Source organism: Mesocricetus auratus, unplaced genomic scaffold, assembly GCF_017639785.1.
Source record: "Mesocricetus auratus isolate SY011 unplaced genomic scaffold, BCM_Maur_2.0 Super-Scaffold_100018, whole genome shotgun sequence".
Lineage (NCBI taxonomy): Eukaryota > Metazoa > Chordata > Mammalia > Rodentia > Cricetidae > Mesocricetus > Mesocricetus auratus.
In genome coordinates, this window is record NW_024429199.1 from 21,770,901 (window position 1) to 21,787,099 (window position 16,199).

At 41.6% G+C, this 16,199-nt stretch overlaps 1 protein-coding gene across 29 annotated transcripts in view; it reads right to left on the minus strand.

The window, feature by feature from the left end:
- Positions 1–16,199, minus strand: part of Epb41l2 (erythrocyte membrane protein band 4.1 like 2) — a 177,765-nt gene that overhangs the window by 80,770 nt on the left and 80,796 nt on the right. Inside the window, exon 1 of one of the 29 annotated variants that reach the window (XM_040728257.1) lies at positions 2,250–2,328. The exons of 26 other annotated variants lie outside the window; for them this stretch is intronic. The gene's annotated coding sequence lies outside the window, so the exon portion shown is untranslated. Of the gene's footprint in view, positions 1–273; positions 388–2,249; positions 2,329–16,199 lie in introns of those variants that run through there. 2 more of the 29 variants (XM_013127277.3, XM_040728256.1) reach the window with 2 other exon arrangements.

A 16,199-nucleotide genomic window follows, 5' to 3' on the forward strand; every position in this document is an offset into this window, starting at 1 on the left:
ACAATCACCAGTCAAGGTTATTGATAAAGAAGCATTCCCACACAGCTGTTACTGAAGAGTATCTGGTAGAGACACCATAGCGCACGCACGTGTGCGTGCACACACACACTAAAAATGAAAGCTGGACCTCCTGAGAAAGCGTTGTATGTTCCTTGGCCCTCCCGCCCTCAGTGCAGAACTGAAACATCCTTTTAACAGTGCACTGGTTCAGTGCAGGGAAACCCACAAGATTGCAGCTATCATCTGCTGAAGGAAGGAAAGTGTAGCACTTACCAGTTCTCTGAAAGCTGACAGCAGTTCTTAAAGGGAAGATAAAGTGAAAGGGAAGGTAGGTGTGTACGACGGCCACATATAACACTCCCAATCACTTTCGGCAGCTTCCTCTTCCTTTGTAGGGAAAAGCAGCAACAAACTAGCATGAGATGTCATGCGCTTCCTGTCCACACCTCCTCCCGGGCCCCCATCTGCTACTATGCTCCCATAAAGAGGGACATTTTTGTGAGATGAGTAAAACTTCATGTTCCCAGTGCAATGTCATACATCCGGTGGCTTGTCAATAATACTTTTATGTTGCTCCTGGTATCTAGGGAGCATTTATTAGATCATCATCATGTGTCACTCTACAGAAAAGAAAACTGTACCAACAGTTTCTCAGTGTGACATCAAAAGCAGGCTCAAGCAGAACACAGCCAAAACCATCACTTCTCTTGATCCTAACAGCTATCATGAAATGTACTTTTTTTGAGTCATTCCAGCTACTCTCTGCATAAGGGAGGCTCACCCAACCCTAACAGGCATACCTACTTGGTATGAGTGGTAACCAACAACCAGTTACCTATTTCTGTGTAAACAAACTCTAAGTCCTGCGGCTACAAAATGACAACCGTATTTCCAGAGGCTCTTCCCAAATAAGCTAAAGACAAATCCATCAAGGTTAACTGCATGGGATAAACACACAGGCTGCAGACGCTGCATTTTAATAGGTCGTAAGACAAAAGCTTGTCAAAGTCAATCAATGCCTCAGACTATGACAAGTCCACCAAGCTGGGGCCTGCTTTCAAATCCTCTTCTCTGTAAGCTCGGGAATGCTGCAGCGTAAATACACATGCACTCTGCTCCCAAATACCCTCATTACAGCAGGGTAGGCCTGTAGTATTACCCCAAGTCACAGAGATCATTGCAGTCAGTAGTACCACTTTTTATTTTAAGTAGCAATACAACTAGTTTTGGTTTTTCTCCTTCATTTTTAAAGGAAGACTACTAGAAGAGCAAATTGTATTTTAAAAAAAACATGAGATTTTTTAACGCCCATATGAATGACAGAATCTAAGCAACAGAATGAATTTTCCCATTTCCTCAGTATGACAAGATAGATACTTAGAAATAAAAGAACACATTATGAAAACAGCACACAGTTCTTGACAACTGTATACCTAGGACTCTGTAAATGCTAAAACTGTGGGAATTTGCATCTCTAAGAGCTTCAGAACAAGTCTTATTAATCAGATATATTAGAGTGAAAAACAAAGTCTATAAATTACTACACTGAGATTTTCATTCTTTAATATGCTAAAAAGTAACTATGTAACAGACATTTTTTTCCGCAGTGCATTAGAAAATAATTTACTTTCATGGGTTGGAGAGTTAGCTCAGTGGTTGAGAGCACTGGCTACGCTTCCAGAGAACCTGAGTTCAATTCCCAGCGACCACATGGCAGCTCTTAACTGCCTGTAACTCCAGTTTCTAGTGATCCAACAGCTTCACAGACATACATGAATGCACATGAAATAAAAGTGAATGAATTATTTCTAAAAAAGAAAAGTATTTACTCTCATATGGTTTCTCAAACTGGAAAGTGTAAAAGTCAATGGTGAGGCAGTAGGACAACTGTATAAAATAAATTAACTCCAATGCTCTTACAGACTATATGAAAAGGCTATTTGTGTTAAGGATAACCCACACAAATTCAACATCTGCCTAGAAAAATACAAATAACTAGTCTAAAACAAAATTCTGGTCACAAAAATACACACCCACATGCAGTCACACACATATACATATATCCATTCACACATTTTTAAATAGGGCTTGCAGCAAATACAACACAACATTCCTTTCCCAAAGAGTATACATACCCAGATTCCATCTACTCAGTACACTAGCATATTCCACAAGTTCAGCCCCCTTGAATCTTAATCACAATCTTAACAACAAACTTCTTTGACAAGCAGAAACAAGCAAGCACGTACCATAAAAGACAACTGCTCCAACAGAACTCCCTCCTGGATGTATGCACTCTGGCAGCAGCTAGGCACATCCAGCCAGCTGTCTCCTGTTTCCTGTCATTGGGAGACTGTGAAAAGCTGATGGAAATCCAGCTCCAAAAGCTTAATGAGCACACTGGGCCCCACCCAAGCTGGACCCTGCTGGAAAAGGGCATGCTCAGTAGAAAAGTCCAGCTTGCTTCCAACTCACTTCATTCCTCAGCTAGAAAATTCACCTCATCAAAGAAGAGCTTCCTGTTGCCTATTCTATGCAGTAACTACATAAAGACCGTTTGGGTGACAAAGCTCCAATTCTGTAACTGCAATTTCTATGATTCAACCATTATTAAGAATGCCTTTCTCATTTAGTTTGGTGATTTACACTCTGTGTGTGTGTGTGTGTGTGTGTGTGTGTGTGTGTGTGTGTGTATCTGTCTGTCTGTCTGTCTGTCTGTCTATGTGTCTGTGTCTGTTCCCTGACACAAGAGAACATCTGAAGATCAAACTCAGGTCATCAGGCTTGACAACAACAGGAATCTTTACCCACTGAGTCATCTCATAGGTCCTATCAGTTCTCATGGTAATAATTGTTGTTCCCCTCAAGACTAAAAACTCTAACAGCAGGCATGAGAAGCTCTCTTTTGAGCTTTTAATTAGGGCTATCCACAAACCCCAAAAACATTATAGGTTATTACTATTGCCTTTGGTTAACCCCAAAAATGGAAGGTAAATCTATATAAATGAAGATGTCATGCACCTCAGACACAGGGCCCCAAAGGCTTAGACTGGATATAGCTAGGTCTCAGAAGGTTAAAAAGAGTGCTTTCCAACCATAAGGGAAATACTTTAAGTATCTCAATAAACACAATGTCACCTGTACCAAATGGATGGGAGCTGAACACACTTCCTGTCTGTCTGTACAGACCAAGCTGATCTTCAGACAAGCATTATTTGTACAAGCAAGATATCACCACAGTTGGGAAAGACTTATTGAAGGTAAGTTTTTGAAAGGTACCTCTATCAAACTATATAAATACAAAACTTTCAAACTGTTCTGTAATAATGAAAGCAGGCTATTCTCACAGAGTTCTCACCGAACCACAAGAGAGCAATTTGGTAAGATTTTTCAGTAGAACCACTTTACTTATTCAAAGTATCATCCTTTATTTCACACTGTTTGTGCCATTTTTAATTATAACCCTATCTTAAACACCGTAAATGAGAAGCCTGCACAAGTGTGCACACCATGGTGACTGTGTGAAGCTCAGAGATAACTTACAGAAGTTAGTTCTCTCTCTCCACTATGAGTTCCGCATACAGAACTCAGGTTATTAGACCTGCCAAAAAACACCTTACCCACTGAGCCTCTCACACGCCCTTAAGATCTATTTTTACTAAACATTGGTTCTATGCTTACAAACTTATTTTATATGTATCGGTTTCAGATGCAGAAATCCAGCAGCCAATGGCCCACGGAACTAATGCCAGTGCACTAACTAAGCTTTAGCAGACAGGTCTCCTAGCTCTAGCTCAGACATCTCCTACCAAGCCCGTGTGTCCTTCTTTTCTTTACCCATAGAGACAGAAATGTGTCCCCCTAAAATCTGTACATTGTAGGTGGAAGATTTCAGAAATAACAAACTTAGAATGAGGTTGGGGAGAGGAAGGTCCTGATTATAAAAATAATGCCCCTGTGAGGGAAAAAAACGCAAAAACTAAAAAAACCACCAGATAGCTTACACCACAGCCATCTAACTAAATCCAAGAAGAGGCCTTACCGGAAACGATCCTGGCAACTCCAGTTCAGACTTCTAACCTCCAGAACTGTGAGAAAATAAATTTCTGTTGTTTCACTCACCCAGGCTATGCTGCTCATGGCAGCCTGACTTCTCTCTCATAGCCATGAGACTCAGTGCCACTACTCTGCTCTTGCTGGCTTCAAAACTAGAGAGCCCGCCCATCAGACACATGAATCTCATTGTTTAGAGACTAAGAAAACAGAGTAGCACAGCAACTTTTGTGGCATTATGATTTGGAGATACTACCCAAAAATATTACATTTTTTCCTGCAATCATACATGTAGTAAGGCCAAAATGTACACTTCAGTCTGCTTGAAAGCAGTCAATTTTCTATCTCTATTATCTGCATTTTAACACTGTTGCATCCAATATTAGTAAACTGAATCCAGAAGTGAAGCCCTGGAAGCTAACCCAATAGGTTATCAGCAGAGGAATCTACAGATGTGTCCAGCTGCACTTAAATTTCTCATTTCCAAAAAGACTTTAAACAATTCAAAGTACCTAAGCTGAAACAAGGCTTGTATTTTGTTAACAGGGATTTGTATATGTTACATGCATCTTGAGAAAAGTATTTTTAAACTGTATTTTTATGTTGTATCATCATTATCAAAAAACAGAAAATAGGATAATTTATCCTTGAAATGTGGCCTGTATAGTTAGGAGAGTCAGAGTGAAAAACATTCTCATTTATTTGTGTACAAGAATTGATGTAGATTTTAAACCCAGGGTAACTTGACTTTTGTGTCTCCCACAAAGAGGGAGGGAGGGAGGGAGGAAGGGAAGGAGGGAGGGAAGGAGGGAGGGAGGGAGGGAGGGAGGGAGGGAGGGAGGAAGGAAGGAAGGAAGGAAGGAAGGAAGGAAGGAAGGAAGGAAGGAAGGAAGGAAGGAAGGAAGGAAGGGAAGGAAATAAAAGAAATCCAGTAAGATGTAGATGAAGAATCAAGCACTGTGGTGACGCCTACAATCCCAGCAGTGCCTAGGGTGCAGCAAGACTGCTGTGCATCTGAGACTAGCCAGGGCTTCTAGCAAGACTGTCTCCAAAACACAAAAGGAGGAGAGAGAGGACCCAATAACCTAACAGTGACAGTCAGCTCATGGCTCCAAATCATGAAGAGCACAAACCCCGTGTAAAAGCAGTTCTCAGTGTCACAGAATAGACCAGGGACAGCCAAGTTCTTTAGCTGTCCCATCTCTACTCTGTCAGCCTTCCTCTGAAAAGTGATCATGACCTGGGAAACCAGGAGGAACGCAGACAACACAATTTCCTAGCAGAGCCCTAAAACCACATGGAGAGTTCTCAGAAATAAGGCTTTCCCTCTCCTTTCTAATATAATTGATCTAAGTGGTATCCAACATCCCCATCCAATCATCATACAAGACTCCACCCCATCACCACCACCGTGGGGAAGTTTCCTGACTCTTCAAATAGATGTTCATTTTCTTAGAATATTTGCTATTGGTATATACATGTAGGGTCAACAGTACTTAGACACAGCGAAGGGAGGGGACTGGTGTTTCACGACTACCTGGGCTCCAATACACAAGTTGTCTTTGGACCACACAGCCTCATTTAATTTCTTTCAGGCTCTAACTGCAAAATAATCTGTAGACGAGCCATCTGCAAAATTTCTTCCTTAACCAGACATCTTGGTAATACTATACTCTCATGCTCAGTTCTTAAAATGTAGCATTTTACACACTTTTACAACTCTGGAAAATACACAGTATGACTTACATGTTTTTTACACGGTGTGGTAGTTTGGATGTAACTGGCCCACATAGAGAGTGGCACTTAGGAGGTGTGAGCGCCCTGTTGGAGGAGTCCTTCTGCTGCCAGCAGATCAAATTGGAAAACTCAGCTCCTTCTCCATGTCTGCCTACATGCTGCCATGTCCCACCATGATGATAATGGACTAAATCTCTGAAACTGTGAGCCACCCCAATTAAATGGTTTCCTTTATAAGAGCTGCCATGGTCATGGAGTCTCTTCAGCAACAGAAACCCTGAGACACAAGTGATATGGAGATTAAAGTGGGAGCAAACACAGGGAAGGAAGAAAACAATAAAGCGACTGGAGATATAACTCTGCGGAAGAAAGCTTCTTAACCTACATAGGGAGCTACATTCGGATCCCAAGCACTGGTCTCTGTCTCTCTCTCTCTCTCTCTCTCTCTCATACACACACACACACACACACACACACACACACACACACACACACACACACACAATAAAATGATGGTAGTTCAAAATTTCTAATTAGGAAGTTACTGCTTTTAAAACATCAAAAAGTATTCTGATAAAGCTCTTAACACTGTCTTAAAAATTAACTGTAGCCAGGTGGTGGTGGCAGTACACACATTTAATCCCAGCACTCAGGAGGCACTCTGTGAATTCGAGGACAGTCTGTTCTACAAAGGGAGCTCCAGGACATCCAGAGCTGTAACATAGAAAACCCTGTCTCAAAACACAAAACAACAACAAACCCTGTAAAAGACAGGAGCATAAATGAAGCATGCAATTGGACTGATGTAGACTGCAGGGAAGGTGTCTGGTTCTATTCCATTTTGTGACTATCAGAACCTAAAGCACAACTGTCAATGATCTTAACCTGCTTTGCTCAGGGCAATGTGAGAAGAATCTAGACTGGAACATTTTACAGAATGAAGGTGATAATGAGCTGAGAGAGGAGAATGGCTAAAGCAAAAACAAGGCAGAGCAACCAATGCTCTCAAAGCTGGTTAAAGCAGAAGGGCCTGCTTCAGGTAAACCTATTAGTTACTGTAAATCTCCTGGGGGATTGTGGCTTTCTGTTCGCTTTGGCTTTGAAATCTGGCCCTTCTGAGAGTTCAACTTGATGACAGGGCACCTAGTAAAGCTCACTCCACTTTTGCTCAGGGGTCTGTGGCAGCCCAGTGGTAAGTTCTCCAAACCAACTGTGCCTAAGGAGCACTTGCAGCATTCCCCCTTGCTGTCAGACAACAGTCTTACAGAGGGAATTCAGAGTACAGCAGGGAAGACAAGACACATAAACAAATTATTAGTGAGAAGAGATTCCAAGAGAGGAACCGGAAGGATGCAGCAGAAGTGGCCAACTCCCTTGGGAAGTTAAGAAAGGAGTTCTAAGTTTACAATGTCAAGTCAAGGTGCATTCTTCACAAACCCTGTGGCAAACAGGTGCTACTGTGGGGCAGTAACAATACCCATGTTGAACTAAAGATGAACAGACGAAATAAAATTAAACTACCTATCACTAAGACTACCATGAAGAGCAAAAACAAAGACTCTCCTAGCTACTGTATGATACTTGGAAGCAAAATGGGATTTTTGTATAATCAAAGTGAAAACAAAAATGGTCTCAGTGTTCATGTACCTCACCACAGCCTTGGGAGAATTGGTCTCCAATCACACTGAGAACAGGACAGCCATTTCAGTCTGAGGTAGAAGTAAGAGCTAGTGGCTGGCTACTTTGCTTTTCTAATCTTCAGCTTGAAGCTTGAACCCCAATACCAGTCTCTGGGTCTAAGTTTTTCACGTTGCATGGCCTTTAATAGAAGGGGAAACTGACACTAGAGTAACTGTCTGGATTACACAGTCAATTAAGAGCAGATCTAACCAAGCTAGGTATTAGATCGGATTCATACTCCCAATTCCTTGTCCTACAGCATGCCCTGACTGGGTGAGGAAGAAAAGGAAGCTACAACTAAGGAAAGAAAATGGAAATGGGTCTCTTTACTGTGACCTAATGCCAAAAACAAAACAAAACCAGCTCCAATATGACAAGTACAAAGCTAAAGAAAGCACTTGCCATCAGTCCCAACTTCTATACCTACGAAAAAGCCAGTACCTTCCCACAGACATCCCACTGCTAAAACATCCTCTACTCAGGCTGGAGGGATGGCTGAGCGGTAAAGAGCACCACCACTCTTGGAGAGAACTGGGCTTCCATTCCCAGGACCCAGCAACCTTCTCTGGTGCACTGACACACTTGCAGGCAAAACAGAAGTATAAAATAACATTCTTAATTATCTACTCTTTCAACCTGAAAGAACATTAAACTTACACTCAAACAGTTTAATATCCTCATGCTGCCATTTACCTAACTATAAAATGAAGGTATCAATCACTAAAATTTTTAACAGGATTGGTGTTGGGATCAATAGAAAATCATGATAACTGCCAGTAAAGCACAAATACTAAAGGAATGAAGAGTACCTATTAAAACATTTCAGTCATCAGAATCTTTAACAGGATTGGTGTTGGGATCAATAGAAACTCATGATAACTGCCAGTAAAGCACAAATACGAAAGAAATGAAGAGTACCTATTAAAAAATTTCAGTGATCAGAATCTTTGGCTAGCCTTTGTTTTTTCCTCTAAAACGGTTGAATGCATCCTACATTAGTTTTATTTTTAAAGAAAAGATATTAAAATGTAATAATCTCCCTACCAGTCTTATTTATCTACTCTTCTCAATATGCAAAATGAAAACTAGGACCTGAGTTTGGATGCATAGCAGTGAAGAGTATCTGTTAAGTCTGCAATGTGGGGAAGAGGCAAGGGAAGTTGGAGACTCCCTGGAGCTCACTGACAAGTCAGCCTACCCCAATCGATGAGCTCCAGGTTCAGAGTGCCCCTGTCTTGGAAAAATCAGGAAGAGCACTACTGAAAAAGACACTCAATGTCAACCTCTAGCCTCATCAGGCATGCAGACGCCCATATACATGTTCACACAAAGCACAAAAATAATTCCTTACACATTAAAAAAAAAACAAAAACAAAAATAGCTAATAAAGAAGCTATATGGTTCAATGGGTAACAGTGCTTGCTCCTAAGCCTGACAGTCTAAATTCAATGCCTGGGACTCACTTGGGGGGTGAGGGGACACCTAGCTCCCAAAAGTTGTCCTCTGACCTTCAAATTCACAACCCCCCACCAGACACATATACAACATAAACAAGTTATAAAATAAAAAGCAAGTTATTCTTTTGAATTAGAATTTGATGTGAGGGTTGCAAGGAGAGAGATAAGTGGAATTGGAATGCATGATGTAAAATCCACAAAGAATCAATAAAAGTTAAAAAAAAAACCAAACACTGAGCACTGATTGCGTCTACTGAGTAAACACAAAGGTGCAACGTAACGGGCAGTGCCTAGCCTTCAGCCCAGCACAGCCTGCGGAGTACAAGTCCATGGGGCTCAGTCTCCCTCCCTGGCACTTCTGCTGACATCTGCTCTGCAAACTTGGCCTGTTCCCAATCATGGATTTCCAAGCATCCTCACTGGGGAATGCAGTTCTCGTCATGTGCTTTTGTAACTTCAGCGCCCAAACTTAAATTGAGGAAGACAATCGCAACCATGAGTCCTAATGCCCTCAACCCAAATGCCTTCCTGTCCAACACAACACAACACCTATGCACCATCAAGTCTGCACATAGTTCATTACTTCCTATGAGATCTTGACTTTAGTTTTGTATATGGAAGCTGGCTAATATCTGTTCATTCCAGGAGGACCTGGTCTGCCTGCTGAAAGCCTCTGAGGCTACAGATCTGTATGAAAGTGAGAGGAGAGGCTTGAATGTGTACCTGCACTAAGAGAGAATAAGAGCTATAATGGGGGCATGAGTATTTTAACGATAACTGACTTATGAGGGAAGAATGATTCCCAAAGTGACCTGGGGGATAAGAAGCAGCTTCCTGGGCAGATGATAAGTGGGCGTAAGTACATTCCAGACTGAGGAACAGGAGGGAAGGGCAGAGGACCATTAGAGATAAATGTGCTGCAGAATGCTGAGTACCTCATCTGCCTGGAATACAGGGTGGGGACCAGAGATGGGAAAAGGGAAGCAACAGCCAAGCAATGCACGATCAGTATTGAACTCAGATGTTTTCACTCAATCCTGTAGGCAATGGAAAGTAATATTCACTTTGTATTTCTGCAAGACTACTCTGGCAGCCATTTGAGAACAAGTGCTACAATGAAAGGAAGCTGGATAAAACAATTCTCCAATGATCCAAGAGACTAAGATGGGGCAACAAAAGTACAAAGAGGCGGAGTCCATAACTGTTTAGAGAGCAAAATGGACAGGACTTAACAGTAAGCTAGACTGTAGGAGTAAGGAAAAGAGTCCTAGGCTGCTGGAAGTCAAAAGTCAAACAAGAGCACCATTGGCCTGGGGAGACTCCCGTGAAGATCGGGAAATAAGGACAAAGGAATCGAAAGCTACTTGGATGGTATTTGGACTAAAGTGTCTATATGATACCCAACCAGAAAATGAAAAGACTGATTGGTGATGGAATGGTGGAGGCTGGGTTTCCATACGAAGATCTGGAATTGCTAGGTCATCTAGAGCAGAGTGGATGGAAACCCTGTGCAAAAGAAGGCCAGGAAAATACTCATAATAAATTTCCAGGCAGCAACAACAAGGAACCACGTCAAGGAAACTGCATAAGAGAGACGACAAGAAGGAACCGTCCAGCTGGGGGGAAGTGTCCAAACACACACGGGGACCATGAGGGTTAAGAAGTGCTAAGAGACGGTGATGTGGCAGAGAGAAGCTGGCCATGGACTCTCTGAAGGCTAGCAATGAAGAAAAGGTAGGGAATCGCCTTTAGTCCCAGCACTCGGGAGGCAGAGGCAGATGGATCTCTGTGAGTTCGAGGCCAACCTGGTCTACAACAGCTAGTTCCAGGGCAGCCTCCAAAATCCACAGAGAAATCCTGTATCGAAAAAAAAAAAAAAAAAAGCTGGGCGTTGGTGGGGCACGCCTTTAATCCCAGCACTAGGGAGGCAAAGGCAGGCGGATCTCTGTGAGTTCGAGACCATCCTGGTCTATAGAGCGGGTTCCAGGACAGGCTCTAAAACAACACAGAGAAACCCTATCTTGAAAAAACAAAAAACAAAAACAAAAAGGTAGGGAAAGAGTAGCTACTGAATACTTCATTGCTGGGGACAATGATGGCATACTCCACTCCAGTAACTGTAAAGCACTTAAAAAAAGTAAGTTCTAGAAAAGGGGGGGTGTGGGGAAAAATACTGTCAGTGTCTTCTAATCAATGATAATTCTCTCAGAATGTATACAAATGAAGAGGAGGCTCTGAACCACCGAAGTTAAGCAATTTCCAATGGGAAGGCACTATTTGTTCTGTTTTTGAAATTTTCAGTGTTTGGAATTTCCTGTGCATTCATCTATCTTCTGATACATAAACTTGGTTTGTAAATCAGTACTTGCTAAACTACAAAGAATACAACTGAATGACTGTCAGTGTGCTTATCTGTATAAAGGCAAAGGACTTGAACTGAAACTGTAACGTTTGAGGAAGGGAGATTTGTTTTCATCCTAAGTGTGTGCAAAAGACAGAAAAGCTACAAGTGTAATTCCTATTCAGAAACTGTGAGGTCTGTGTCTAATAAAAGGACAGTTCAAAAGACAAACCAATGAAGACCACCAGCATCCCATAAGAACATGTGAGGTTATAAAACAAAACTCCTTTTATAGAGCTGAAGCCTGTCCAGGGTGGGCTTTAAGACATTCTGACAGTGCACACAAAACTATCTCTGGAACGGAACCAAACGACACAGCTGCAAGACATCTTCCACTACCGTTGTAACCGACTCAATTGCAGCTCTGCCTTTTTAGAAGAGAATCTATAAAAGCCAGAAGCAGGGCTATTTTCCCCTCCAAACTGTTTAGTGGAACTGTGCCCTCCTGATCCAAACTTTACAGAAAAAAAGAACATACACTGTATATTTATTTTAATGTATAATGGAAAATGTGAAAACTTGAAAAAAATTCCCATATGAAACAAAGCTAAGCTTAAATACATAAACATACCTTTGCGGATTACAGCCCATACCACCAGCACCACACCACCACAGCCAAAACCATCACCACAGCCGAAACCACCACCACCACCACCACGACAAACAGGAAATTTGGATCTACAGTGACAGAACTTTTTCAAACTTCTAAGTAGTAAGAATAAATAACTAGATAAATTTTGGCTTCATGTTTATGGTATATGGCTATTTCTTGACAGGATAAGAAAAAGGCATCTTAAAGTCACTGTAGTAACACAATGCTAGAGAGAGCTCAGAGAGTCCAGTGTGTGCCTGCTGACACTCACTCCACAGCAACAGCTTTTCCCCTACTGGAATGAAAGCCAATACCCGCTTCTCAACAGCCAACAATAAATGAAAACAAAAACGCAAAGAAATTTCCCAAATTGCGATGCACAAACTTCAAAACCTAAGATTTGATAACGCACCAGCTGCAGATAACCACGAGTGTGAGAGTCTCCTGCTTCAGGAAGCTAGAGACAGAACACAAAGCTGTCTAACTTCTCTGACAATAATCATGCTGAACAACAACAAAAACCACAATAGAAGGAAATAAGCAATTATCAACAAACAAGCTGGGAATGTTACCTGCAACTATAAAAACACTGAACTAAAGCCAAAAGATAAGTGAATCTTAGCCTCAGTTTCAGATACACTTGCAAATCTGTGCTGATACTATTATTTTAAAGTAAATAAAACATTTTCTCATTTTAGTAACCCTGTCAACTATGGAAGCAAATGCCTCCAAATTACAAGCATCCTCATTTCTACTTCAAAAATCTCTGCAAAGTATTATAAAATTCAATTTTTATTGCAAGAAAATGACGCTCAGAGAAATTAAATAATTCCCCTTAACAGCACAGAATACAAATCCCTCATCAGTCCTGGATTTCCACAACTCAGCTTCTGGCCTAGTTCAACACCCTGACAAGTGTGTGAGAAGCAGAATCTTAGTCTACTTCACGTAAGGAACTTTAATGCTGCACTGTGATCCGTGTAAACCTTAACCTCCAACAGTCTAACCATACACAGCCCCCATCCCCTATCATTCACATTTACAAACAGACGTGTCCACACATGGGACTGGCTGAATTATTTCTAATCCAATAAATTTTATCAAAAACATTTTAATTATATACAATAAAATATCAAATAGGGAGAAAAAACCTACCACCTGGATCCTTCTATCTTCCAGACACACACACACACACATAATGCACACTGCTGGCATGTCATGTTAAAGCATGACAATGACTTGGTAACACCAAAAGTTAAACAAAAGGTGTTCCCTGTACAACTGTACAAGAACTATAAAGTTATTTAAGAATATATGTTCACATGCCAGGCATGGTGGCATGCATTTTGAATCCCAACACTGGGGTCACAGAGGCACACAGATCTCTGTGACTTCCAGGCCAGTCTGGTCTACGTAACACATTCCAGGCCAGCCAGGACTACACAAACAGACATTGGCTAAGGGGGGTGGGGAGTGGGGGATAGAGTATAACTCATGACACTGCTAAGATAGTTTGTTATATACAGTGAGTCTGTAAACAACCCTTGTGATAGCTGCTTTCCATGTGTGACCAGCCTGAGCCACAGGTGGCCTCTTCAGGCACACAGCACTGCAGGTACTGTTGTTTGGGCTATGCTGGTCCACACCTGATCCTGCACCACAGTCTGAGAGAACCCTCCTTGCCCCAGGAGTGGATTCTGGATCCAGTGTTTTGCAAGGTATGGCTCTGAAGTAGGAGGGGAGGAAGATGCTGCAGGCACTAGAGAACATTCTTACTGAGCACTACAGGGACCTACAAAGAAAGCCCTTGTACCCAACTTTATGGACTAAATGAGCTCTGGACTGTTGTGGCCATCATCTGGGAAGGATACAGAGTGGTCCACATCTCTACAGCCACAACAGCACACACTGACTCAACTGAGACAACCTGTGGTGGGGGTGGCGGAATGAGGAAGACAGACTTCAGTGTTTACATCATCCATGCTAGCTGGTGGAAAGGGCCAGGAGGCCCAGCTGTGGTTCGAAAGAAGCAAGATGGTGAAATGGGCAGTTAGTGGGGAGCACACGGCTTGAACTGCAGTGTCCACCCAGGACAAATTACCTCTGTCAACACGAACACAAGCCCACACCCTTCCCATCACCCAAATCATCTTTTTCCCCACTCTAACCCGAGTCAGTTTAAGCCTCCAACTCTGTCTTTTTGTATCCTAAGCCAGCACAAGATTAGATCATACCGGACTGGAGAGGTAGCTCAAAAGTTAAGAGCACTGGCTAATCTTCCAAAGGTCCTGAGTTCAAGTCCCAGCAACCACATGGTGGCTCACAGCCATCTGTAATGAAATTTGGTGCCCTCTTCTGGTGTGCAGGCATATATACGGGTAGAAAACTGCATACATAATAAATATTAAAAAAAAACATTGGATCATACCCTACTACACAAAAGTGGAGCATTATAAAAGATGACTTCACTTGTCCCAAAGGAAAGACATTGAAATCCTCTGCTTAGGAATAACAAACAAAAAGGTTTGTCTACAGACACTACAAACACACATAACAAGTATTCCAAATAATTCTGGGTTCCACTGTTCTACCTACTGTCTCCTGGGGTGAACTCACAGTCCAGATCACATTTTCCAATGGTTACAATCACCAGATTTTAAGAGTTTAAGGAGCAAAAGTATTGCAGATTAGAGTTGTGAATGGAAGAAATGCACATGCAACTTTGAAAAACAAAGGTTGGATTGTCACAGCAGCATCTGAGAACTATGGGAACAGCCTTGCAAAGTGAAAAGCAAGATGCACAAGGTGTTCTGGGAGAGTTGGGGAGTGGAGAGTGGAGAGTGGCAAGCAAAACAGTGACCTGAACAGTCACCAGATCTGAGCTACATGCAAAGATAAGTCAGTGGTAACACTGTATACAAGGCTGGTTCGATAAAGAACAACCGATAAATGAATCATAGTAATAGAAATGAAGGGGGAGGAACGTGCAGGATCATTTCAAACAGGAAACACACACACACTTGAAAAGCCCAACACCTTGAGCCAGGCATGGTGGGCCGTGTCTTTAATTCTAGCACTCGGGAGGCAGAGGCAGGCGGAAGATCTCTGTGAGGTTGAGGCCAGCCTGGTTCACAGAGTGAGTCCCAGGAAAAGGACAGCCAGGGCTATAGAGAGACAGACCCTGGCTGAAAAAAGAAAACAGAAAGAGAGGAGGAGGAAGACGAAGAAGAGGAAGAGAAAGGGAGGGAGGACAAAGTCTTTCCATCATAAACAGAGAAGAAAATAGGTACATAGAGACACCTCAGCACAGTGAAGAGCAGCTACCAGAGTCTACCCTTCGACATGTACTCAATGGAAAGATGGACAAAAAGCCTTCCTCGGGATTGGGGGGGCGGGGACACAGCTGCCTTGCCACTTCTACTCAACATTGTATCCAAAGATCAAGCCACAGTAATTTGGCAAGATGAAAAAAAAAAAAAAGGAGGGAGGGTATTATGCTTTTAAGAAAAATAAAAATCACTTAATTAAAAAATAAAAATAGGAAAGGAGTAAATTATCTCTATTGACAGATGATAGAATCTTATATCTAAAGAACATTTTTAAGATGATGAACCAGTTTGCTCAGCAATGGCTAATATACAATATCAGTAGTATCAGTTGTATTTCTACACAATGGACAACCAAAAACGAAAACGTTTCCAGCTTCAAAAAGAATAAAATGTAGAGGAATAACCTTAGTTGAGGAAGCAGAAGATTCAAGCAATAAAAACTAGAATACATGAAAGAAGACCTGTTAGCGGATTCAAAGACTCAATGGTGCTGGAATGGCAGCCGGCACCCTCCACACTGATCTATAGATACAGTAATATGTCAAAAAGCAATCTCAGTTTTACCAAAATAATAAGGTAATCCTAAAATCTGTGTAGGATTATAAGAGAACACAAACAGCTAAACTAATACTGAAACAGAAGACAAAAGTGAGTCCTATTTTAAAATTATAACACTATGTTAATCAAAATATCATAGCACTGGAATAAAAAAGACAAAGAACAATGGAAGAGAACTGATAACTCAGAAGCAAGAATGCCAAATCTATTAATGAGGAACAAATTCTATAAACAAATGGTATTGGGACAACTGGGTATCTATATGACAAATAAATCTGAACTCTTATCTCACACTATGAACAAAATTAAATCCAAAATATATAAACAACTAAATGCAGGAGTGAAATCTATAAAGCTTTTAGAAGAATACAAGTGTAAATTTTCATTATTTT